This window comes from Puma concolor, chromosome A3 (genome assembly GCF_028749965.1).
Source record: "Puma concolor isolate L17-30 chromosome A3, mPumCon1.1.hap2, whole genome shotgun sequence".
NCBI lineage: Eukaryota > Metazoa > Chordata > Mammalia > Carnivora > Felidae > Puma > Puma concolor.
The window spans coordinates 18,632,584-18,642,667 of NC_141669.1; the positions used below are offsets into that span (position 1 = coordinate 18,632,584).

General features: G+C 44.4%; 1 long non-coding RNA gene across 1 annotated transcript; it reads left to right on the plus strand.

The window, feature by feature from the left end:
• The first annotated feature begins 929 nt into the window (after positions 1-929).
• LOC147582286 (uncharacterized) lies at positions 930-6,773 on the plus strand. Its single transcript, XR_015248690.1, has 2 exons — positions 930-1,019; positions 4,880-6,773. It is a non-coding gene; the product is annotated as an uncharacterized LOC147582286 (long non-coding RNA).
• The last annotated feature ends 3,311 nt before the right edge of the window (positions 6,774-10,084 follow it).

Below are 10,084 nucleotides of genomic sequence, written 5' to 3' on the forward strand. Positions count from 1 at the left end.
ATCCATTTTCTAAACTTAATTAACCACATTACCCTTTTGTCAGGGGATACCAGTATTCTGCAGGAATACTTCTACAGAGGACAATTATCTCTGACTTGGTCATAAATATCTTAAGAATCATCTTGGCCCTGTGGAATTTCCTTTGACCCATCCACATAAAGACAATCTCTCCTCTGTTCCCCCACAGTAGTCTCAATAGAACACAAAGAATCCCAAATATTTTCCTATTTTACATATACCTTATATATTTATATACCCAAAGTTACATATCCATATATGTAATCTCCTTCAAGGTACAAATTATACATTACTCATCCACGTGTCCCCAAAGTTTGGTCCATGGCTATTACTATTAATCATAGAACCTATGAATGAATGAATGAATGAATGAATGAATGAATGAATGAATGTTACTACTTAAAAATAACTTACTTTCCTGAAGTTTGAGGAATATCAGTTTCTTTATTTAAACCACCTCATCTGATATATGGTTAATACTGATCAATTCATTTCTGTTGTAACTGTCATCTGTGACTCAATATACATGTTGGATTACATACAGGTGCTCTCAAATAGTCTTTATCAGGTTCTATGCAGCCAAATAATCTTCCTCCTTGTAGTACTCCAAGCCAGCCTTCCCTCCTGTTCTGACTTTCCACTGCTTCCTGTCATACACCCTCCATCTCAGACAAACAACAAGACTCCACCTTCTCTAAATGTGGCTGGCATTTCCCTGTCCCTGAGCATTTCCTGCCCCATTCTTTCCATCCTCGGTCTTTTGGCAACTGTTCACCCAAAGTCTACTAAAGCCTGGGCATTGCACCAGGCACTGGGTTACAAGGATAAATAGATAGGGTTGCTGCTCTCAAGGACATCACAATGGCCACATACACATGGGGCATGCTGTGACAGAGGTCAGTATGGGCTACTATGTCAGCACAGCAAGGATACTGGAGCAGGATTTCCTGAGAAGGAGCTGTTTAAGCTGGATCATTACTTGAGTTCCATATTATTAGGGAGTACAGCTACCTATCCTCAAAGGCAAGAATCTAGGCTCTGCCCTCTCTCTTCTACTTCCCATTTCTATGTAATAAGCATACAGGACTTGGCCACTGAGAACATCAGGCATCCTCATCCATGCATCGAACTGGATGAGTTATACCTAAGACTGTTCCACATATAAGAGCTATCTGAGATTAGAGAAGAAGGAAATTTGAAGGAAGTAGAAAGCAGCTTACCAGGGCAGCCCTCATGGTGTTGGTGTTGGCATCTTACAATTGTTGTCAAACAAGATGGAAGTTACAGCACTGTCACTGTCCACACATGAGCACACTTGGTTGTTGTCCTGGTGGCAAGGTTACATAATTACAAACCTTGGTCTTTTAATCAACAAACCATTTAAGGATCATTTGAAGAAAAAAATAAATGAGTCCTGGATTCATACCTTCCTGTACGATGAAGAAAGCACCAGTTCTAGAACTTGTAAATGTGTGTCAGGGTCTGGGAAGAAACCCCCAGATCAATGGTGCAGTGCTGTGGGAAGAAATGCTTGTGTTCACTAGTCTTAATTTCACAGAGAGAGGTATTGCCTAGAGAACCATAGACACCAGCAACTCTAAATCAGAGAGCCAATCGGCAGAGCCCACCTTGTGAAGACAATTTAAGAATATCACAACCAACATATTTTGCTTGTATTTTCATTTTAATGTATGCACAAGTATCTAAACAAATCTTAAAGAGCTCTTTCAATAAGGGTAAAATTACAATTCTAAGATATAAAGCATTGTGGTCACAGTTTAATTGGCAGTACTTTTTTCCTCAGAGGTACATAAAATAATGGTGCATCTTAAAATCAATAGTGTCTTAGATGCTATGAAATATGGAGGCTACTTGCTTACCCAGTTAACCCACGGAATCCTAACTGTAATTAAGTTTTCTCTTTATGTATCGCTCCAGTTGAGTTGAAAGCTCCTCCAGTCCATTAGCTATCCACCTGAGCTCCAGAAATATGTCAGTGCTCTTTGTGTTCTCTGGAAGAGAACAGCAAAATGTGAAAAACTTTAATATTTAATACTGGCCTGTTATCCTCATTTCTGGTTTCAGGAATTAGATGGGAATGACTTCATTGCTCTGCAGGCAACTGTATTGATGGAATGGGCCTCACTCTGTGCAACAGATGTGCTCCCAAAGAATATGTGCTTAATTTAGATTTTTAAAAATTCAATTGTGCTCCCACAGAAAACCAGTTTGCTTAAGACATCACACACTCACACACACACACAGGCACACAGGCACACACACACACACACACACACACACACACACACACACACACACAGGCACACATACACAATTTCACTTGAGAATCCTACAAACAAGGATCATAAGACTAGTTGGGAGCAGAGCCCAGGTCTGCATGCTGAGTTTCCTGACTCTGGTGGCCACCCCCACTCTTTTGAAGGATAATTATCTCTTTAGATTTATAAACCCAGAGAAATTGAAAACTCTTTCCACGTTACCTCTTAAACATGGGGCAACATGGTGTCACTAACAAGTATGTAATTCATATATCTACAAGCCTTTGCTATAGGCTTTTGTGTCAAGAAATAGGAAAGTAAAAACGAGATGCTCAGCCTCGAGGAGGGGATTGCAATTGATGGGATTTTCAAAATGAGAAAATGGTCCAGGTCTAAGGAAATGGTGTTCGGTCACAGTATCCTAAGAGTGTTCACTGGAAGGATTTTCTCCTCCTGTCATTCTGAAATCTTAATGGGTTTGAATTGATTCACTGAGCCATGGCACTGAAAGGGAAGAGAAATGTCAAGGCTCCGTGTTTCTAGTCATGCATTTGGGGGCCAGAGCAAAACGCACTTCAGAACTCCTAGGTTTGAATGCATTTCCACCATGAAAAATAAATCATTGCACAAGCATTTCCAAGCACCTGTAACGTTCCTTCTTGCCCTGGGTCCCTCTCCATGCAGCAGAAGGTGGAGCCTACCTGGTCCCCACTTTCAGGGAGATGACTGTAGGGATGTGGAGGTCATCCCCACATCCTAAAGATAAGGGAAAGCCACCTAAGCAGATTTACTATTCCAAGGGCCCTGGGCTGTGGTTGCCATGGAAACAATGTGTCTGATACCATCACACCACAGGCTACGAACACCTTTACTGGGTAGTGGGTAGATGGAGAAAATTGCCAAAGGAATGTACCCAGAGGCCAGTAGGGGTAATAGTGCATCCAGCACACCCTGCAGAAGGCAATAAGACCTCCTTACAGCAGTTCAGACCAGCACCTGGAGGTTGTAGGAGTCACCTAACTGGAAACCTTCTGCTTCTGGCTGGTATGGCCTGGGTGCTCCCTCACTTCACTACACAAATTGCCACTAGTCTGGAGGCCTCTCTGATTGCCTCTGGGGCTCTCTGTTCAAACTAGGGAAGAACTATAAGCAGGGAATCAGAGAAGTGGGTAGAGAAGGATATCAATAGCATGAGGTGTTACATCACTGAGAATGCACAACAACCCAAAGGAAAATACAAAATGGTGTCATTACCTATTCTAGAATTGAGGTCAATGGACCATCAATTAAATTATGTATGTTAATACAAAGCCAGGTGAGGGCACTCTTCCTATACATCCTTACATACTGTTCTAAGATATTCCCTTCTTTTTCTTTATGCAAGTTTTTATCTAAATAACCACAAGGATCTCAGTGTAGGGAGGAAAACACACCCTGAAGGAGAGGAGAGATGCTAGTGATTTAGTGGGGTAGAGACCACATGCGTGTGGGTGGTTGGGGTGTGGAAACAGTGAGGCATTCTTCCAAGGACTGGGGACATGAGCCTGAGTTCCCACCAATTAAAGAAGATGTCACTTTCCCATCTGCCCCAGAACAGCTGTTGAGCTCACACTGCTGACAAAAACCACCTTCCCAACAAGAGTAGAGAAGTGCAGGCAGAAGAGCAGAACACCAGGCACAAAGAGGTCTAAGCCCCACTCCTTCCCCAAGGAGGAGCTTATTTAAGCTAGAGTTTCAAGTAGTCCACCCCACTGAGAGCTCTGCTCTAGACTCGTCCCTGAACCATACAGATCTCTGAGCCAGAGACATCCCATGTCAATGCTAGCAGAGGAGAACGTGGGGGTCATCACTCATATTTCTGATTTACAGATTACCTGAGGACTGTCCCAAAGCTGGAGAGCTGAGTTCCATTAACTGGTTCCTTGGTCTGAGGCCAAACTATCAGGCACCACTTCCTTCTAACATGTTGGATTTTCCAACATAGAATTATTTATTCATGAAGTTCCTTAGACCTGAATACTATTCAAGCTTATTCATTTTCTTACCTCCCATAATAATCTATCATTGGAACTATACATTTGATTCCCAATTATAAACTAAGACTTACATCCAGGGCCCTGATATTGTCTTAGAAATGCAGAGTTGAACCCAAAACAAAGCCAATAAAGAAGGCATCTAAAATTCATTGGCACCACCATGCAGTTTGAGTCTTATTTAAAACAACTATTCATTTTAATGACTGTTCAAGTTTATTTTCATAAAAATGTGTTTTACATAAGCCCCAAAGTTTCATATACAATTAATTCCCTTCACAAAGAAGCTGTGTTTCAAATCCAGAATGGTCATGCTGGTCTCCATGACGGTAGGGCTTGTTTCTTTCAAGTTGTAGTTGCCTTTTTAACACTGTAATTAAGCTTGAGGGAAAAAAAATCATAATGCAAACCAAATAAATCCTGCCCTTCATACAATTATGTATGGTATGTGGTGAGGAAAAAAAAATGATCTAGACTTTGTTCATCTTAAAATACACTTGGCAGCCACTTCACTTAATAAGCTCCTTTCTCTTTCTGGGAACAAGGAAGTCGTGAAGTCCAAGCAATAATGGAGGAACACTGGCACCCCAGGAGGGAAAGGACATCCTACAGCAGAGACCTGCAAACAGGGCTTGGAATGCTACTCTGATCCAGCTCCTTCATGATAAGTCTATCTCTCTGGATCTTGCTTTCTTTATTGTTTCTGCCTTTGGTGGACCCTAAAATTTACACGAGACAAAGCCCAACAGCAAGAAGGTGCAAACCTTGTTTTCCTGCAGAACCCCACAGTCCTCACGGAGTACCAGCCCTCCTGCTAGGTCCAATCTCTCTGACCCTGCCACTCCCTGATCACATAGGACCTGGCATGAGAGGCTGTCCCACTGGACCTCACAGTGTTCTCTCACTGGGGCTTGTACTCCACACACATATAAGCTTCCTCTAAGTCTGCCTTGACTAGTTCCAATCATAAGTGAGCTGCCGCCTTTTCTTCTTCCCCTTATGTGTTCATAGGCTGGAGAGCACTGGGAGCACTTCCTCACTGTGGCTGAGGAAGCCACAAAATGGGGCAACCCAGATCCATCCACTTATTCCACCCTCATTGCTGACAATCAGAACTTCCAACCTGGACTATTTCAAAGCTTTCCAAGATCCCTACTGTCTTCAAGTTCTGTTTCCTCCAACCCAAAGAGCATTGCAATGGGTGTGAATGTTCTAAACAGCCATCCAACTACATCATGCTTCCTGCTCAGCAACCTTCATCAACACTGGGGATCAAAGTGTGGGCAGACCCTCACACTGACTTTCAAGAGTCTGGGTCCCATCTCTTCTTTTAAGTTAGTGTTTCCAACCTCTTCCTTCCTGTACAGTATTCGAGACACACTGGACTACTCCCTGATCTCTGCCATCCTTTGATGGCCTCCATGCCTTTGCTGATGCTTTTTTTCTACTTAGAAGGTCAAGACTACCTGTTTAAATCCTACTAGCCATTCAAGGCTTGGTTCCTTACCACCTCCACCCCATTAAGAACTTTCTTCTTCTCCACACGAGCCCCATAAAAGCCTCATGTAGCTCACTGAGAGCTCTTACTTTGTTTCAACAACAAGCAACCAATGCTCCATGCCCCACCTTGCATGTTGGCCCTCTATGAGGATGTCTTACTCAGCATACAGTCCAAATGCTCCTGGAGGGCAGAAGCCACATCCAATCAATCTATTCCTCCTGCTGGGTAAAGTAGCTTGCATTTAATAGACAATTAAATATATATTTGTTGACCGAATAACTGAATGAGACACTTCCCCAGAGTTTTATTTTATAAAGAAGTTTAGAGGGAGAAGTAAATTTGCATACTTTGTTCTGAATTTTGTCTGACACCTTATCACATCAAGGTAGTTAGCAATCCTATAAGTCTCAGATTAGACATCACTTCCTACATTAGGTGAGGTTAGGTTCCTCCTATGTACCATCACACACACTCACACACATGTGCATGCACACAAACACACATACACACATACTTGCTCTGAGTGCTGGTACAGGACAGAGGAGGTGGGGAGCTACATTTCCACTCCTGGTTTTTTACTCCATTGGAGGTGAGCTTCCACCAGCATCATACTCCTGGCCTCTCTCTCCACCCCTCATTCACCCATGCTGAATTTATACTGATTCTTACAAAGGGGAAGAAGGAACCATGACCTAGTTAACCTAGCCCTCCTCCCCTCTCTTAGGCACAAGTTCCCTGCAGGAAGCACATCCCATGCCTGCCTGCTCATCCCCTGGGGCTTTCACCGGGATGCAGACTCTCCTGCTGCAAATGGGAGCCTTGGCCTGACCCAGAGTTCCGGGACTAATGGACCAGCTGAACAAACCAAGATTCAGTGTCAGGCAGCCCATTTGCCTAAAGGTGTAAGCTATATTCTCCAATAACAGCTTCCTGTGAATCTCAGTGCTGACTTGATTTGCCATCTGCCTTACCCCTTCATCTTGTATCTTGGTTGGCTCAGATCTTGAGTGAGGAAGAGGAGAGTTATCCATTGGACCTTTTAAAACACCAACTTTGTCTTACAATAATTTCTTATTTATCATCAGTGTTCACTGTGGACCCTCAGCTATGCGAGGACTGGCTCGTCTCTCCTGTTCAACATGTCCAGGGTGCCCAGCCATAACCAGTGTGTGTTGAATGCTAAACTCTAGTGGTTAATTTTAAAAAGTTATTATTGACACTATTGAGAAAAATTAGAAGAAAGAAGGAAAGAAAACAGGGACGGAAGGAAGAGGAAAGGGAAGGAGTTCTACAAGAAAGAGACTGGCAAGGAAGAGAAGGCAGGAGGAAACAAGGGCATGATGAAAAAGGAAGGATGGAAAGAAGGAAGGGAGGAGGGAGGAAGGAAAGCAAAGAGTAGGAATCAAGGGGGGAACATGGAAAGAGAGACAAGGATAAGCCAAATGGGGGATAAAAAGATAGTTCCAGAACCGGTGCCCTGCAAGCACAGCCAGAGAACCACTGGAATCACAGCAGGTGCCTGCCTCTCTCTGCCCTCCCCTCTTCCCAGCCTCTCAGGGCTTCTGGTCCCACCCACTCCCAACTTCCAGCCATAAAAGAGCACACACTTCCCAGCCTTTCTCTCCCTGAGCTGCTGGGAGGAGGAAATGGAATGGATACAGATGAAAGCACCTGGCAAGGAGGAGGCAGCACCAAGGGGAGGCCTTATTACTGCTCTAAGGCGGCCACAGGACCCCCAACACTGCCTAGGCAGGCCCTCTCCCCGGAAGCTCAGAGAATGGCCTCTGATAGGCAAATACCACAGGCCCCTCCCACTGCACCCCCCCAGCCCCACCCCCACTGCCCTCCCCCTGCCCTCCACCCCTTGCTGCTCAGTTCTCATTATCCTTCTGCTAATCGAGTACAGCTGGGCACTTGATCAAAGCTATTGGTTCTGTAACTCACCCAAACGCATCACAAGCGGAGACTTTTATGACCGTCCCTGGGTATATATCTCTGTGATATATCTCCTCTGTGAGCGTGCTCTGGCTGCCCCTGGAGTCTAGACACATCTCATTTCAAAGGATGTTTGAGAAAAGGAACCTGAGGCCTCTAATAGGTCTTCCTTCCTGCACGCCACCCCCTTTCACCCAACGGCCAAAGAGGCACGAACATTTCTCAGAAAATAAGCAGGAAAATTAAGGTTAATCATTTTGTATTTACCTGATCTATAGATGAACTAGTATCACCAGGCAGCACTCATAACTGAATACTCCCTGGGACCCCCAAACAGTGGAGATTTTACAAAGAAATTCTGCTCTATTCATAAGAAACATGTCCTGTTTATACCCAAGTTATGTCACCCACAAAATGACCTTTCAATATTTACACATTCAGTGCACATTGATGATGATGATTAACACTGTGTTGTTGTTGTTGTTGTTGTTGTTGTTATTAAAACCTTAAGTTTTCCTCTCTGAGCCTTGGGTAACTTGAATGACACTCCCTATTAGTCTGCTGAGCTGTCATAAAAAATCCCACAGACCGTGTGGCTTCCACAACACAAATTTAGTTTCTCACAGCCATTGAGTCTGAATGTCTGACATCAAGGTATCAGCAGGTTTGGTTTCTTCTAAGGCCTGTCTCCTTGGCTGGTAGATGGTTGTCTGCCATCTGGGTTGTCTACTCAGACAACCCTGGGTCTTCACATGGTCTTTCCTCTGTGTGTGTCTGAGTCCCAATCTCCTCTTATAAGGACACCAGTCAGAGAGGAGTAGGGCTGCCCTAGTGACTTCATTTTAATTGTCTCCGAAAAGACCCTGTCTCCAAGTACAGTGACATTCTGAGGTACCGGGGGCTAGGACGTCAACATATGAATGGTGGGGGGGGGGGGACAAAATTCAACCCATAACACATTCTGTCCCAAATTCTCTCCTCAAGCCAGACCATAGTAGTCAGGAGAACAAAGTAAAGACCCAATTCCCAACCTCTACTAAGAACATGGAAATTGTTAGCGAGCACCCCCAACTTGGGAGCACCCCCAACTGACAGACCCTTCAGGGCAACCTGACTGGAACCAACTGTCCACCCTGTTATTAGGCTGTCCAGTTCTGAGGTACTGAGAAGGGATTGATAGGTGCCACCAGAGATGCTAGCTCAGCTTTCCAGGGGGTGTGATGCAATGTGTTAGATCTTCATCTCCCCCCACCAAAGGAAAAGTAAACCCTGGCGGAAATGGCTGTAGTCAGTTAGTTAACTTCCCTGAACCTTGGTCTCTTCATCTGTAAGTTGAAGAGAGAATTGGATCTACTTCATTTAACCATATGAAGATTAAATGAGAATATCTACCTTCTACTTAACACAGTGTCTGGCACACAGTAAGTGCTCAAAACACACTAGCCAGAGTGACAATGGTGGCAGTGGTGGGAATCAGGGGGCATATTTTATCATCCCCCAGATCTGCTCTAGTGTCTCTGCTTCCCCAGCCTTGACTGTGCTCTTAACTTCCTTCCCTTACCAACAGATGCCTCTTTCCTCTTCTCTGCCATCCCTCAAAGGCCAGCTCTGGCCCCACTGTCTCCCAGATGGTTTTCTAGAACTCTCTAGCATGCACAAGCTCTTTGCCTCTGGACTTCAACAGCTCAAGCCAACAGTGTTTCCTTTGGCCTTAAGCCCCATCTTGTGCTGCTGACCTGTGTGTTCTTCCTAGCTACCATGGAAGCCACTCAGGTATGAGGACTCCACAACTCACCTCTTAATAGTGTCCTCAGGGTTGTCTCTCCAACACACCCTACATTTGCAGTCCTCTGTGTCTTTGCTCACATGATGCCTGCCCCTAGGGCACCTTTTGCTACAATGCAACTCACTCTACAAGCCTGGCTAAGGCCTTCCTTGATGTCTTGCATGTAAAGGGAGCTCTTCGGCCTCTGTGCACCCATGGCAACAAACACATGAATTTTACATCCCTTTGTAATCTTTGCTGCCATCCACTAAATGCCTACTATGTGCCAGGCACTGCAACAGGGGCTTCACCCACATTGGCTCCACATACTATAAATTCATTGACCCCCTATATTCCACAAGTGAGAAAACCAAGATGCCAGGTGAAGTGACTTCTCTCAGTCATGTAGAAAGGAAGGAAAAGAAGTTGTGACTTTCTACATCTGGCTGCAAACACAGATCTTTTTATACCACACCAATGATTCTCAAAGGAGTTGAATGAAGCCATAAATTGTGTGGGGTCATATAATGGAATAGTACCCAGCAGTGAAAAA